Here is a 16,246-nt window from a genome sequence, read left to right on the forward strand (position 1 = left end):
TTTAAACGACTTGACGTGACACTACCAATACTGTACCCTAACAATACAGGTTTGACCTTCCTACTCATCCGCATTAATTTACATTTTTCCACGTTCAGGGGTAGCTGCCATTCACCGCACCAAACGAAAATTTTGTCTAAGTCTTGTATCTTCCAACAGTCACTCAGTTTCGAAACTTTACCGAACACCACAGCTTCATCAGGAAACAACCGCAGATTGCAGTCCACCCTGTCTACCAAATCATTTATGCATATAGGGAACAACAGCGGTCCTGTTCAATTCCCTGGGGCACACCTGATGTCACCCCTGTCTCCGATGAACATTGACCGTCGAGGACAACATACTGGGTTCTATTAGTTAAGAAGTCTTTGAGCCAGTCACACATCTGGGAGCCTATTCCTTATGCAAGTACCTTCGTGTGCAGTGGGGTACCGTGTCGGATGCTTTTCGGAAATCTAGAAATATGGGATCTGCCTGTTGCCCTTCATCCATAGTTCACACTGTATCCAGATCGTATGGGTCAGATAGTGTATCCTGGGACAAAAGTAACTCGAATACATCGGATTCACCGAGTTAAAGACTACCTTGACAGTTGTGCTGTTAAAATCGTTCGGATTTACTTATTAATTGAATAAGTCTTTTGAGATTACGGTCTGTGCTACTTCCGATCAAGATTGCAGTCATTTCAGATCAGTAATTACCGTATATACTTTTCAAAGCTTCACTTTTTTATACCTTCACCCACTTTAGTTAAATGTGTCGGCAGTAAAACGATAGACGGACGGTATTATGTATAATGCACCTACAACGAGGAAGAGCAGGTGAAGGCTGATATGGGAGAAAGAGACACGCAGGTAATGCATCCGAATTTCATATAAAATTAAGCCGATGCTATACATTCAGAGTTCTTAAAATAAGGGAGATTTGTAGGAACTGGTAGTTTATTACATCTTGCGTCAAAAGATATGTCAACCAGGAGAATTAAAATAAGATTTCTAGAAACATCACACTATTGGAAAATACACGAAAGAATGTGACAATTACTCACGCTTTTAAAGTACACACGGGGATAATAGAAAAAGAGGAGGTATTTAAAATTACTACATAAAGACCATTTTTGGTCCAGGAAAGCGGAAGACACCGAAAATTCGATAGAAAAAGAATTTCAGAATGGGCATGTTAATGGACGTGGTGCAAATAAAGAGAACACGTAAGTGTTCAATAAAATGTACGTTGTGATTAGCACGATAAAGGAAGTGCAGATAAACGCATGGAAAATAATTGACAGGAGAGTTGAGAAATCAAAATTCCGTAACACACTGGAATTTAAATTTTACTTAATGCAGACTACGCCAAAGATACAAAGCTAATATACTGGCGCAGACGAAGAATTCCTCCTTCAACAAAAGAGCTTTACTGGTCTATAATGCGGAGAAGGAATTAAATACATTTTCCTGTAACCGTACATCGGCAACAAATAATTTCGTGGAAGGAGAACACAGAATAATCAGGACCGAAAGGCAATGGAACAAATTGATTGCGTTGCTGTACCGGGAAGTAAAAGTTTAGCGACGGAAAAGTTTCGTACTGACGACGCACTACAAAGAACAAACGAGGAAAAACTTTAACGAAAAATCTTACCTCGAGAGAAGAAAAGGGTCTGTTGTACAAACACCAAGGAATATAAAATTAAAACTTGGAGGAGGTGGAGGAGGAGGAGGAGGAGGAGGAGAGGTGACAGAGCACAGGAACGAACAAAAATTATAAAATGAAGAACATGTTACTGGCAATACTGAATGTAGCTGAGCGAAGGCTGGAAACAAGGTATGGCCTCTATGAGGTACACTAAATGATTCCTACTGTGAACTGCTGTACTCTTTGAATACATAGCTTAGTATTTTTATGATCAACATTCCTACTTTAACTAAAGTCGTATCAAATATTGTTATGCAAATCATATCAGACATCACTGTTACGCACAGCATATTTTTTCATCTCTTCTGATTTAGTATTTCCTGAAACCAGTTCCATGTAATCAGACACTGAAGACCAGGCCTCAGTCGCAGGTGAAGGCACTCAACATTCAATGAAGTTACAGTAGTACACAGTAAACGCTGAGATGACCAGTCATGGGATAGCAATATGCACATATACAGTTGGCGGTAGCATCGCGCACTTAAGGTATAAAAGTGCAGGGTATTGTCATTTGTTCTCAGGTGATTCAGGTGAAAAGGTTTTCGACGTCATTACGGTCGCACGACGGAAATTAACAGACTTTTAAAGGGGAACGGTAGTTGGAGCTACATCTATGGGACATTCCATTTCAGAAATCATTAGGGAATTCAGTTTTCCGACATCCACAGTGTCTAGAGTGTGTCGAGGATACCAATTTTCAGCTGTTACCTATTTTCACTGACAACGCAGTGGCCGACGGCCTTCACTTGTCAGTGCTAACAAACAAGCAACACTGCGTGAAATAACCACATAAATCAATGTGAGACCCACAGCGACCGTATCCATTAGGAGAGTGCGGCGTAATTTGGCGTCAATGGGCTAAGGCAGCAGACGACCGACGCGAGTGCCATTGTCAGCAGCACAACATTTCCTGCAGTTCCTCGCCTGCACTCTCGACCATATCTGTTGGACCCCAGAAGATTAGAAATTGTGGCCTGATCAGATCAACCCCGATTTCAGTTAGTAAGAGCTGATGGTACGGTTCGAGTGTGGCGCAGACCCCATCCAACCATCGACCCAAGTTGTCAACAAAGCACTGTGCAAGTTGGTGAAGGCCCCATAACCGTGTGGGCTGAGTTCCTATGGAGTGGACTGGATCTTCTGGCAATGTTTGGCTGCTTGGAGTCCATTTGCAGATTCTCGAGGACTGCATGTTCCCAAACCACGATATAATTTTTATGGATGACAATGTGCTTTGTCACCTGGTCACACTTGTTCACGATTGATTTGAGGACCATCCTGGACGAATCCAGCGAATGATTTTGCCATCCAGACCTCCCGACACGAATCACATCGAACATCAATGGGACATTATCAAGAGGTCAGTTCACGCGGTGTAAGCTGCACCAGCAACACTTCGGCAATTGTGCGGGTCTACAGGCTCAATATTTCTTCAGGCGACTTCCACCGACTTGTAATGTTCATTCCACGTCGAGCTTGCGCACTGCGCCAGACAAAAGGAGGTTTAACGTGACTTCAGGGGGTATCTCACGACTTTTGTCACCTCAGTGCACTAGACACATAGCAAGAAATACGCGAATGTGAAGTTACATGAATTGCAGCAATACAGACTCAACGGGATTGGGAAATTCAGTCATGGTGTGAATTTACAGCGAGTGTTGTCTGTATTTGCTGCTATCATGGACTTTCGTTCCCCATTTTCTGGCGCTCTCTCTGTTCAGCAGGTCTCCGTCCCGGAAGCCTCTGATCGTTGTTGCCTCATGAACATTGTCCTTCAATATGCTTGGTAGGCGTCATCTCTATGTTCTCCCTTCTAGAGTCCGTTTCTAAACTCATTTTGGCCACACCCTTTCAAGATGGCCAAACCCAAACAGCTGTTCTTTGTTTGCATTGATTATCGTCTTTCTTTCTACAATATTATCTCTTATTTTATTAGCAGAATGGGAATGATAGTAGCACAGCACAACAAAGGCGAATATGTTCTTGGAAGACTTAGGGATGTAAAAGCTTTTTGACTTAACTGCCAGCTTCAAAGACATTTAAATCAAAACAGCTTACATTTTCCGCATTTTTACTCCTTTTTAATTAATTCCAGTGTCATGTAACACAACGCATCGAGTCAAGTAAAGTAACATGATATATGATGTCACGTGGTTTTGGGGGAGAAAAATCAATGCTCCCGCACCCAGAAATAAAAAAAATATTTTACAATCTCCCCAGAAAACATGTCTATTTTATCCAACCTGAAAAAAATGTTTGCTAATGCGTGTATGCTCCTCAACGATATGATGTAGTATACCGGCGAATCTTTAGGATTTTTGGCACAGGGTCAGGAACGTAGGGCTGTACGTTGCAAGATGCAGGTGTGCCAACACCTTGCAGCTAAGACAGGTTACTGCGCTAGAGAACTCATAAAAAGGAGCGAATATATCACTATGTTTTTTATCTAAATTTATTTCACGCTGCCAGATAAGTCGAAGAGCTAGCCACCTTCTCTTACATACCTACCTCTGCTTAGGATATATTCACCTTTTTTGATAGGAGGGGTTTTCATTTTGGTCCCAACGTTTACTCTACTATAATTCTGACATTAGACCGCCATAGCTTTGAAGTCGATGTAGATTTTTGTCGAACTGGGCGAAGATTGTTTCGGTATAGGATTTCTTATTGGCCTTCGAACAATGTTACTAATGTCGAGAAAACCAATAAAGCTTTCACAAAACAATAGGATGACCATTAATCATATGACTTTCTCTTATTGCAAAATTTAAACCGATTCGTTAGCGTTCTCTCAAAAACGTGTTTTTTGCACCTAAAGTCAAAACGAAGCAAGATTTTGTCTTACGGTTAAAAATTACCTTAAGACCAAAGACTGTTTCACCGGTGAACAAATTTGTACCCTCAGTTTCGTTGTAGTCCGAAGTTATTTAATGGTGACTCTTTTTGCACGTAAAATCCATACGAGGGTCGGTGTTTCTGACGTAAAATCCGAAGCCACACATACAAATAGTGCCATCAGCTGAGCATTAATTTCAGACCAACCAGAATCCTTCACGAAGGGAATTAATCAAGTCGCAATATCTGCCTTGGCGCTAGCTCCGGTTCGTCTTTCAAACCTTGCTTAACATTCTGAAACACAGCTACTGTACGACAGATGTTAGAATGGCTGTACAAATGGTCTCTAGACTGGACGAAACCGAAAACTCCTAGCTTAGACATAAACCGAGCACCAAGACCACACCAAACCCCAAATGTGCGAGCGGTGAAGTACACGATTGAGTCTCGAACTGAAAAAAATTATGCTCCAAAAGTTATGAGTGTGGGCATACTTATTTGTATTGCTCTCACAGAGAGTTGATTTACGTTACTGGCTTTTTCTTTCGATCTATTTTTTATGTCAACTTTGGTGCTGCTGGCTGAGAGCGATTTTCCCATGTATATGGAATTGTTATTTTTCTCAATTTTACTCTGTTTGATGCCTAAATCTCCAACATTTCTTTCACCTACTGTCAGACATTCTTTTTTACATGTTGCCATTTCTCATCGTCCGAATTCTTCCATCATCTTTCGTAGCATGTACAGGATGACAATTATTGAACTATTTGAAATAAAATCGTCATAACTTCTGAACGGTTTGCGTTACGACGTTCAAACCGCACGGTTGGCCATGGGGCTTGATAAATATTAGTATCCGTATGCGCACGCGCTTTGGTGTTGTCGGATGGGTTCGTCAATAAGCAAAACTGACACATTTGGGGGACTGAGTAACCGAATTTTGCGATCGAGAAGTCTCTTCAATGGTGCAGTGTCCAGTTACGGAATAATCGGTGCTATATTCCTTGATGGCACGGTGACTACAAACGATGCATGAAGGTTTTGGAAGATAATTTCGTACCCATTATCTGAAATGACCCTGATTTCGAAAAGATGTGGTTGATGCAGGACGGAGCTTGACCGCGTCGAAGCAGGAGAGTGTCTGATGTCCTGGAGGAACAATTTGGGGACAGCATTCTGGCTCTGGGATACCCAGAGGCCGCTTGCATGGGCCTGGATTGGCCACCATCTTCTCCGGATCTGGTGGGTCTGTATTAAAGACAAGGTGTACAGCAACAATCCCAAAACCATTTCTGAGCTGAAAACAGCCGTTCAGGACGTCATCGACAGCATCCATGTTCCGACACTTCAGCGGGTCATGCAGAATTCCTGTATTCGTCTGCGCCACATCATCGCCAATGATACCACGCGTATCGAACATGTCATAACCTGAATCAGAATATCTGTAGTGACGTTTACATGTTGAATAAAGTGTGTACACTCCGTAGTCTGTAACTAATTTACGTTGAATGTGGATCTCACGGGGAGCGTGGAAGGGATAAGTCCCTGCAGTCGCGCTATTCATCTGTGTTCTCGGTGGCTCAGATGGATAGAGCGTCTGCCATGTAAGCAGGAGATCCCGGGTTCGAGTCCCGGTCGGGGCACACACATTTTCAACACGTCCCCAATGAAGTACATCAACGCCTGTTTGCAGCTAGGGTGTCCATTTAATTATCATTTCATTTCTAGCAAGCTGCATGGTCATCCACGGTAACTGTTATTTCGGGAACAGATACTACCGTCATATATAATTTACGTTTCCTTTTTTTCATATAGGTCAGTAACTGTTACCCTGTAAGATAGTCCTAATTTCCAGCTACATTAATCCGATCATTAGCGAAGAGAAGGCTATAGACTACAGAGTTTATCTTAGTGGATGTTCCTACTCCGTAGAACGTTACCCTCCATCTCTTACGGGCGTCCCCTAAGTAGTTTTTATATATGATTGGGGTCATATGGCATCCTTGTCGAAGTTCGCGGTACTTGTGGAGACGTGAAATGGCTGGGAATGACTTTCTTGTTTCTCAGAAATTTCTGCCCCTTGCAATTTGTCACTCTAGTTGTGCGCTGTGTTGCCCATGCCTAGATACGGGTATGTCTGAATCCCTGTAGTAGCTATCTAGGACAAGCAGCAATCGCATGGTAATCCATGCGAAAATGTGGAAGAGGTACCTGGAAATGAATTTGCAGGTGTGTAAGTGGCACAGCGCCAGATGGCTGCCCTAATGAGAGCCATACGTAAACGGTCAGCACTGGCAGTGCAAAGCGCCGGTTTCTTTGAACAGTTCCGCGACGCAGCGGCTGCAGTCTCCACTTGTGTAAAGCGCCTCTAGGGCGACCTCTTCTCCGTGACCTTCGCTACCTGCTGCAGCGAGGTTGCGGCCACAGCGGCGTCGTATCGCCAGTCGACACAAATCTCTCCAGATCCCGTTGCTCGTTTACGGACGTCTTTACACTGATATCTGCGATGCTTTCAAAATGAAACATGTTAGTAGCTCGAATAATTTTCTGGGGTACATGTCTGTTGGTACAGACGATTACTTCCTACAAGAACCTTACTTTCTGGAGGACTGCATTTCCAACATGCTTGTGCCCTATCCCCTACGTTACTTAATCTGCGCTATAATGGAAATCTAAGAGAAATTTGGGAAGGGAATTCCATTTCAGGAGAAACTGATAAAAGTTTCCATGGCAGCTGATGTTACTGTAATTCTATCAGAGACTGCAAAAGACATGGAAGATGAGAAGGAAGGAGTGAATAGTGTTTGAAAAGTGTTATAAGATAAGTATAAACAAAAGTAAAAAATGTTCAAATGTGTGTGAAATCTTATGGAACTTAACTGCTAAGGTCATCAGTTCCTAAGCTACTTAACCTAAATTATCCTAAGGACAAACACACACACCCATGCCCGAGGCAGGACTCGAACCTCCGCTGGGACCAGCCACACAGAAACAAAAGTAAACCACGGATTATCTAATATAGTCGAATCATACACAGCGATGCCGAGAGAATCACATTATGAATCGAGACATTAAACATGGACGTAGCTGAGAAGTAGAAAGGACTTAAATGCAGACCAAAAATTGCAAGGAAAGAAACAGAAATTTGCTAACGTTGACAGTAAATTTAAGCGTCAACAGTTTTCTGGAGGTATTTTTTTTTATTGGGGGGGGGGGGGGGGGGAAACGTGGGAGGTAACTAGTTCAGACAGAAAGATACCATACGGTTTTTTCTTTCAACTGGAACAAGGATACCTGAAAATTGTTTTATTTACCACGTAGGCCCTAATTGTTACATTGACTCAAAACGAGCTTGTTTCGGCGGTACTGCCATTTTCAAGTTTTCCTGCTTTTACGTTACAATTTTTGCAGTATATGCACCTTACCTCAATACATTTTCTCTGTAGCATTACACTGTGCTGTACTTACGTCTAGGTGGAACGACCTCTATGATGCATCCTGGTGCCAGTTTTCTGTCTGGTAATATGTCGTTACTATAAATTATGCAGTTTCTTTTGTATTAGACTTATAGTAACTTTATATAGCATTTTTGACAGTTTTCGCTGCAGTGATGTTTTATGTTTACAGAGAATATTATATCACGGAAGTTCAGGGGTGTTGGTTGAGTTTCAGAAATTGTAAATTTGTAGTTATGCGAACTTTAATGATATCTATAGCTTTATTTTACATGTAATGTCATTTTCATCCTTTTCTGTTATTTCAATATAGTTTTCTAAGTAGTCCTTATGTTTCAGATCTGTTTGTTCGTGAACGATGTCGTTCAGATATTTTTTCGGATGTATGTAAATTTCCGATTGTTCTAAAATGTTCATAGTGTGACCATTAGGTATTTTATGCAGAATTTTTAAAGCATTTTCGATTTACTTAACACTATATGAAATCATTAAACGTCTAATAAAAAAAAAGTACTACGCAATTTATAGTAACGACATATTACCAGACAGAAAACTTGTTCAGGTATGCGTTATGGAGTTCATTTCATCTAGCCGTAAATGCAATGTGACGTAATATTACATTGAAGAACCATGGACGTAAGAATGTGTGCTACATCAGTTATAATATCTCAACGCTAGAGAATGTCAGAGCAGCCGAAGCGATCTCGTTGTAAATCAAGATAATCTTCACGAGTTAAACGAACAATTATCAGAAGATACCATATTTGTGACAATTATTTCATTATATTTAACGTAGGCCATTAGAATGCCCATTGAAGGAAATTTATATTCCAGTCTGTTGAAAGGTGGTGAGATTAACAAGTGGCGCATTGAGTGGCGAAGAATGGAGGTGGGTGGAGGAGGAAAACGGAATTTAATGAGGGAGCAAGTGAATGATTTGTTTATCGAGGGGACAGAGAGAGCGGTATTAGCTGATTTGTCTAGCGGTGACAGGTTTCAATGCGGTCTCCACTTTCGGGTGGTTAATGATGATCGGAAGCCATGATAAGCAACGCGGCTATTTAAGTGACGTATCTGTTAGTGGGAATCCGTTACGGTATATTACATTAGATTCACGGTTTGATTCACTAGAAATGTTTTATTAAATAAGTTGCATCTTATGAGCTGTGATCAATAAATTGCACTGATGAAGTTTTACTGCCCTTTTATTAGTCATTAGTAGTATATAATGGTACAGGTAGTTATGAGGTTGACCTCCAGTACGTGGTATAAGTGTTACTAGTATATAACAGCATGTAATCGAACGTTTTATGTTCAGTCTGAACTCGTCAGTATACGGCTACGTTATCTTAGTCCAGTTGTTTCATTGGCATTGCATTAGCATTATACCGTGACTATCTACGATAACATGAAATATTGACCTCCGTTTAGTAGATTACGTTTTCACGATTATATGACGTATACACTTTGCTCACAATTTTAAATTAATATGGTGTGCATTTTTCTCTTACTTTATTCCTCAGGTAGTAACAACTGAGCCCCCATCTTACTGTTACTCGCTCCTTTGAACGGGAGCGCGTTATGCACATCTTGGTGCCTCTCGCGTCCATCTAGAAAAGATAACCTGAAGATGCCTAAATAAGGCGAAACGCGTCGTTGAAAAATAAAAAAATAATAAAATTGCAACCAAGACTGTTTTCAACCAATACAGTTAATAAGTTAATTAAAATAGACTTATAAACAGATGAACCGATTTCGGACATCATAGAAACTCGATCAGGTGCGGTAGGCAATGTGTTTTCGGAAACACTGACTTTTAATAAGGAGAGAACACAGGTATTTGGAAACAGATGGTTTGAGGTAGTTCTGAATTTTGGTGGCAAATGGAAGCAGCCTCATGATCGAACATAGGAACACAAATTTTCAGAATGAAGCGTAGTGGAGTGAATATCAGAATTTATTTCATATTCCAGAAACACAAATCTTCAGAATGAAGCGTAGTGGAGTGAATATGAGAATTTGTTTTATATGCCAGAACGTTAGTTGACTTAAATGACTCCAACAGTATAAGGTTGATTGAGGCATGTTGATACTGAGAGACTATAATAATGACGAGAGATGAATTTTTACACATGGTCAGAGCTAATAAGAGTTTCTTAGAGAACCCGATACCGCAAAATGAGTGTACAGCGTGTTCCTCGAGGTATGGTCAGTATTCAAGGATACGACAGGACCAATGATCATTCGAAGACAAATGCCTCGGAAATATAGACAGTAAAATGCCTGCCTTAGGAGCTATTAGCTGTTCTTCATTTTCAATACTGAGAAACTAATCTTCTGCAGCCAGCTCTTGGCTTTTCGTATTACAACCCAAAACAATATAAAATTTTCTAGTAGACACGACCTCTAAAATGCATGCCTTAAGAAATATGAGCAGTTGTTCATTGGAAGAGTTGAGCTTCAAATTAACGAAGATGAAACGCTTGCTGATAGCTCTTAAGGTATGAACCTCAGAGCGCATGTTTACTGACATTTTTGTTTTGATCCGAACTACCACCACTTAAAATATGGAAAGCAAAATGCTTGTAGTAGAAAAGATTCGTTTCACACTATAGAAAGTGAAGTATGCTCATAGATCTTAAGGTATGCGTTTTAGCATCTATATTTGTTAGACTTTTGCTTCGAATGATCGTTCGTGTCATATACCGTAATGTTGATCATTGCTCCTGAGACACCCTATAAAACAAATGTGAAAAAGAAGAAACACCATTAAGCAAATTTTTCAATAAATACGGATAAGATACGAATGCTGTAATAATAAGTTGTAGTTCTAAGTGAGACACTCAGACCCCAGGAACTCCATAATAAAATAAATATAATAAAAAAGAAAGTAATAAATATTAAAACATCAAAAATTTACCAAGTGTGTACAATTCATTCGACTGATCTTCAATGATATCACACAGCACAGTCGAAGAAGGTTCTTCCTGTCATGATGTTTGGAATGAAAAGAAAACTGGGTCACGTTCTCTCTCAATCGGGCGACTAGGTTCACAAAAAAAAATAAACACATGGTCATATAGGCGCCAGTTATTTGTTATGCAAGAAAGAGCCAGTATGACCATGACACCTCTTGCGTAACCGAGAAACCCGCTGCTGTAACGGTTACAGCCTCCTCGAGAGTTTTCCCAGAGGGCCAATTTTCTGCACTCACGAACTGTGTTCGTTGCCTTCGTGGTATTTTTAAAAAGAAGCGTATGAGAAATGTGATCCGTGAGTTTGTTCCATGGTCCCATATCCTATGTAATAAAACCAGTCAGGGAGGAATATAACAATGATACGATACACCGTCTATATTGCTGCATCTGTGTAAATTAGAAAGAATTACAGGACACTTTTAATTGAAATAAGATTTTTTGACCATAAAGTGTCAATGGAGAGACAAGCAAAGAAAAATACGTAGCAAAAGTGACTTTAACAGCAAACTTAAAACTCACGAGAGCCAATTTTCTGCACTCGCTAACTATGTTCGTTGCTTTCGCGGTGTTTCTAAAAAGAAGACGATAAGAAATCTGATTCACGAATTTGTTCCATAGTTTCATGGTCTTTGCAGTTAAATAAATCAGGGGGAAATATATCAATGATAAGATACGCCCGTTGTATTGCCGTAGTCTGTGTGAATTAGAAAGAATTACAAAATACTTTTAAGAGAACGAACAGTTTCTGAACAGAGAATATGAATGAAGAGAAAGTCGAACAGAGATGCGAAGCAAAAGTGAGATTAACGAAAAACTTAACATCAAAAAAGAGGACCATGTAGTGCACAAAGTGACGGCATTCTGCTATCTTGAAAGGAAAATAACTGACGGTCGAAGAAATGAGCACATAAGAAGCAGAGTAGGTAAGGCGCACAGTAGGTGGGTGCACACAAGAACTGCCACATTTTGTACTTGCGCTGCTACTATTGGTTTTCGATTAGGTTAAGTTTTAGATCACTTTATGTAAACCATTGAATTTTTGGCATGCAGCCGCGTCAATATTATTTCTTCCACTCATATTTCGGCCGTATACCGTCTGGCCATCCTCAGAGTGTCCGAAAGCCATCTCACTATATGTAGGGGAGGGTACTTGGCCTATAATTATTATTTCGCCCCTATCAAGTCCTTTGTCCTGGATGATACGAGTAAAGAACGACTAGCGACAAAGAGCCGCATGAGTTCTAATGTCTCCCATTTTCTCGTCACGGTCATTTCTCTAGACGTGTATGGTAGAAAGTAATGTGTTACTCCGCCTTTTCACGAAACGTCAGCACTCGGAATATCAACATTAAATCTGTTCGTGATGCATAATGCCTTTCTCGCAGCATCTACCAACAGAGTGTATTGAGGACTTCACGAACGCCAGCCCTTACTAAACAATGTTTGAGAAAGTATATCGCTCTCCGAAGCAGCTTATCACTTCTGTTAGATGCAACCTAGTACGTGTCCCCAGCAAATGGGCTGTTCTCAAAGCTTGGTTTTACAAATCTCATGTAAACTACTTCTTTTGTGGATAAGCTACATTTCATTTCGACTCTTCCTTTGAATTTCAGGCTGGCATCTGATTTTCCTAGAAATAGTTTTAGGAAGTCATTCTGCTTCAGTTCGTTCCGGACGCATGCTTACAGTATTGTAGGGTTGTTACTGTTTCCATTGATTTATCAACAATAGCGAAACCGAACGGTCATGGACCCCTTCGACTATTTATACGCAGCACGTCATATTTATTGGAGTTGAGCGTCAACAGACAATTGCTGCACCGGTCTCGGATTCTTACAGGTTTTGCTGCGTCTGGCTATGGTCTTATAGACAATTGTATCGGCCGCGTCCGTTCGACGCATTGATTCCGAGCGCAATTTTCAAATCAGCTATTCATTTAAGGGGGGTAGAACGTCAAACAGGCCGACTTGGAGCAGGAGAGGCGCCAAAGGACATTTTAATTTCCACTGTCTATACTTTTACAAATAAATTCCTAAGACTTTGTCAGCATGACCAGGAAGGATTCAGAATTTACACTCGTAGCAGTGGAAGATCAAAAACATAACAATTTTTTTCTTACATGTGAAATTTCATCATTTTTCACTTGGTGTTGGCTGCATTTGTTGCTGTAGATACATTTTATTCATAAATAAGAGAAATTCTTCAATGAATTTTGCACGGCATACAAACCATACATACAGGTGCACGAAACTCTAGAATTTATCTAGAATCTATTAAAAACTGTTGTCAAAATTGAGATAATTAACTATAAAATTTGAGTTCTTATAAACATGAAGTTTAAAATATAACAGTTCATTCATTTTTTCATAAATTGAATAAATTCTGGAGTTTCATACGCGTGTAACTATGGTTTGTATTATGTGTATAAGTCGTCGAAGAATCTCTCTTACTTATGGAGAAATGTGTACTTATAGTGTGAATCCTGAATCCTTCCTAGTCATGCTGACAATGAATTTATTTGTAAAAGTGTAACCAGTGGAAATTAAAATGTCCTGTGGTGCCTCTCCTGCTTCACATCGGCTCGTTTCACATCCTATCCCACCTTAAGGATATGCTGTTTGGCATGAGCACTAATTATTTTAATATGTTTCCCTAAGGAAACGAGAGCTTTTTTTTCTTTTATCTAATAATATGGTACGTTCCTTTCTTGCTCGGCGACTGTCCGTTTCTTTCAGACACAATTCGAACCCAGTCATCCACCTAACAAAGGAAAGCAGTCCATACGGACACCCGCAGAGCAGTTGTTAATGCAGTTGTTCACATCCACTCGAGTGCGTGACGATGTGGTTGCACTGTCATGCTCGCCAGCGTACATCCACAGAAAAACGTCACTACTCGGAAATCTGACTGTCGTAAACGCTGAGATTAGGTCACCGCAGGTTACGACTGCTGTTCAAATTATGATTGTGGGAAACAAGAAGAGGATACAAATTACACACCGAGCCCAGCCGACCGTAAAGTGGGACAGTCGTTAAGGAAGAGAGATATAACACAAGGAGAAACAAGTTTTTGTTACTCCTCGAGAGTCAGATGTTTTGACATTCGCGGCAGGTAATTGCGGAGCGGGTGTCTGTGCTGAACAGTGCCTATTGTTCTCTCAAGCGCTCTTTTCATTCGTAACATTTGTTTGTAAGCCGCCAAGTGAACCATTGCGATTATTATTTAGGTTTTCCAATACTATTTATGCACTTTCACTATCGTTTTGGTGTTTGAAGAGAGAATGTAGTAACTGGTTACCTGACCTTGGTTCGGAGATTCTCTATAAAAGCACAGTACGTTTCTCATCAGGCTTATTCCATAGCAGTCAGCGTTAACGTCTGCTTTGAAGAAATCATTTGTTTCGACAGGGAGCTTTAGACAGCAGTATCTGGTCACGGAAATCAGAATATATATTCCGTAGTTGCGGTTTCTGAGACCTAGTAAGACAGAGCGTATGAAAATTTTATGGACTCTTTATTAGAAGACTTAGTTAATTTCTCGCACTCACAGATATCTAGCTTTCTTTGGGACTCTGTACAAAAATGCTGATGTGGACCAATTCACAAACACAAGGCTTAGAAATTGTTTCGTCTTTGCCTCTCTCAGCTACACTGTGCGTTTAACGATCTCATTTTGTTTTGGCTATCAGAAAGAAAGCTGCTGAAATAGAGGCTGAGAGAGAGTGTTATCACAGTCGATTGTTCTCAGTCATTCACAGGTTTTCACTACGAAATTGTGTGTCGGTCATAAATGTACCATTTTTTGCACTCTTTTGCGAAAATTAACCCGAATGATTGTAACTCTGTTCCTGGCACTGGGCTTCAGATTCTTCAGCATGAGTTCCTTCACTGAATGTTCATTCCGAAGTAACAAAAATGATAACGATTAATTGACGGCAGTTCAAGAAACTGATAAGTTTTCCGTGCTTTTAGAAGCTAGATGTGGCATCTGACGTAATGTCAAGTGCAACGATAATCTGCTGGCGATTCGCAGTTTTCCTCAGCATTAGGAAAATCTATGTTGAGCTACCATACTTTTATTATTTGCTGCTCAGCAGCCTGTAACCAACTGCTGATAAAACCTCCCAGTTTTCTCTACTTTTGCAGCTGTTAGAGTGCTCTCTCTGATTAGTGAACACACTATGGGCATCTAGTTCAGTAGAGGGACTGCCGTTCAAGACATACTATATTCCTAATGAATGTAATTCTGCTGTTCACTGACATTACCAGGAGCATATTCATGGATTAGAACGTCAGAAACAAAATTATCTGCCTGTCAGGGAGCTTAGATGTTCTCTGAGTCGGTTACAGAGCTGAGTTTCCTGATGCACTAAGTTATCGCGTAATGATCTTATCTCGACATTTGTCTAATTCCCTAACGCTATCATGAAAGTGAATACAGTGTGACTCGCTACCCGCTCAGACGAGACATACGATGATATCTCGGTCATTCAGCTATTCGCCGTTAACGGAGTTCATCGCTTGAAACACTTTCTTCCTCAGGAAAAAGAAACCTGCTTGGCGAGTATTATGATTATTCTACCGGAATCAAATGGAGCGGAAATGCAGTTAGATATGGAAAGTGTTGACAGAGCGTGGGAGAATGTCGGGGTGAACGGCGCGCAATACGAACAGAGAGAGAGGGTCATGCGGTCCGAGAGTAACCGGTTCGTGGCCCGTTTAGCACACACTCGACAGCTTCTTACTGGGTCAGTGCTAACCAGGCTTACGACATGGGGTTTCAGCGGAAGTGCAGAGTCCCTTTACTCCTTACACGCAGGTAGTCTGCATACAGAGTGTCTTTCTTGAGCGGGAGCTTTCAGAATCACTGCGAACCAAAGAAATATTTCTCCGTTTGCACTACACTTGTTTCCAGTGTTATAATTGGCATTCGGGAGACTGTTCTGGGTGTAGTTTCACCGAAATGAATGGTCCTAATCGGACTATTACAAAGTCTGCAATACAGATTTTAATAAATGTGACAGTATTGGTTGAAATCTGGCTAAAGAATTGTGATCATGTGTACAACTGGTATGAATTTAGGAAACTGTAAGCAATCTCTGTGTAATCTGTAATGATTTTCCGTACCACACATACCAGATTTTAAGATTTATTATTGGGTAAGAGCTACATTACGAAAGCAACGAACGTACGAAGCGAACGTCGAAAGTAGTAAATGGTACAGCAGTCAGTTGCAGATGATATTTATCGTATATCACATTTTCTGTCACTGTGCAGTTCAGTA

At 40.6% G+C, this 16,246-nt stretch overlaps 1 protein-coding gene and 1 non-coding gene across 2 annotated transcripts in view; one reads left to right on the top strand and one right to left on the bottom strand.

Annotated features, from left to right (window-relative positions):
- The window catches only part of LOC126191271 (general odorant-binding protein 70), a 143,873-nt gene that overhangs the window by 124,099 nt on the left and 3,528 nt on the right, over window positions 1-16,246 (bottom strand). The window lies entirely within an intron of this gene.
- Window positions 6,099-6,173, top strand: Trnat-ugu (transfer RNA threonine (anticodon UGU)). Its single transcript has one exon. It is a non-coding gene; the product is annotated as a tRNA-Thr (tRNA).

This window comes from Schistocerca cancellata, chromosome 6 (genome assembly GCF_023864275.1).
Source record: "Schistocerca cancellata isolate TAMUIC-IGC-003103 chromosome 6, iqSchCanc2.1, whole genome shotgun sequence".
In the NCBI taxonomy this organism is placed as follows: domain Eukaryota; kingdom Metazoa; phylum Arthropoda; class Insecta; order Orthoptera; family Acrididae; genus Schistocerca; species Schistocerca cancellata.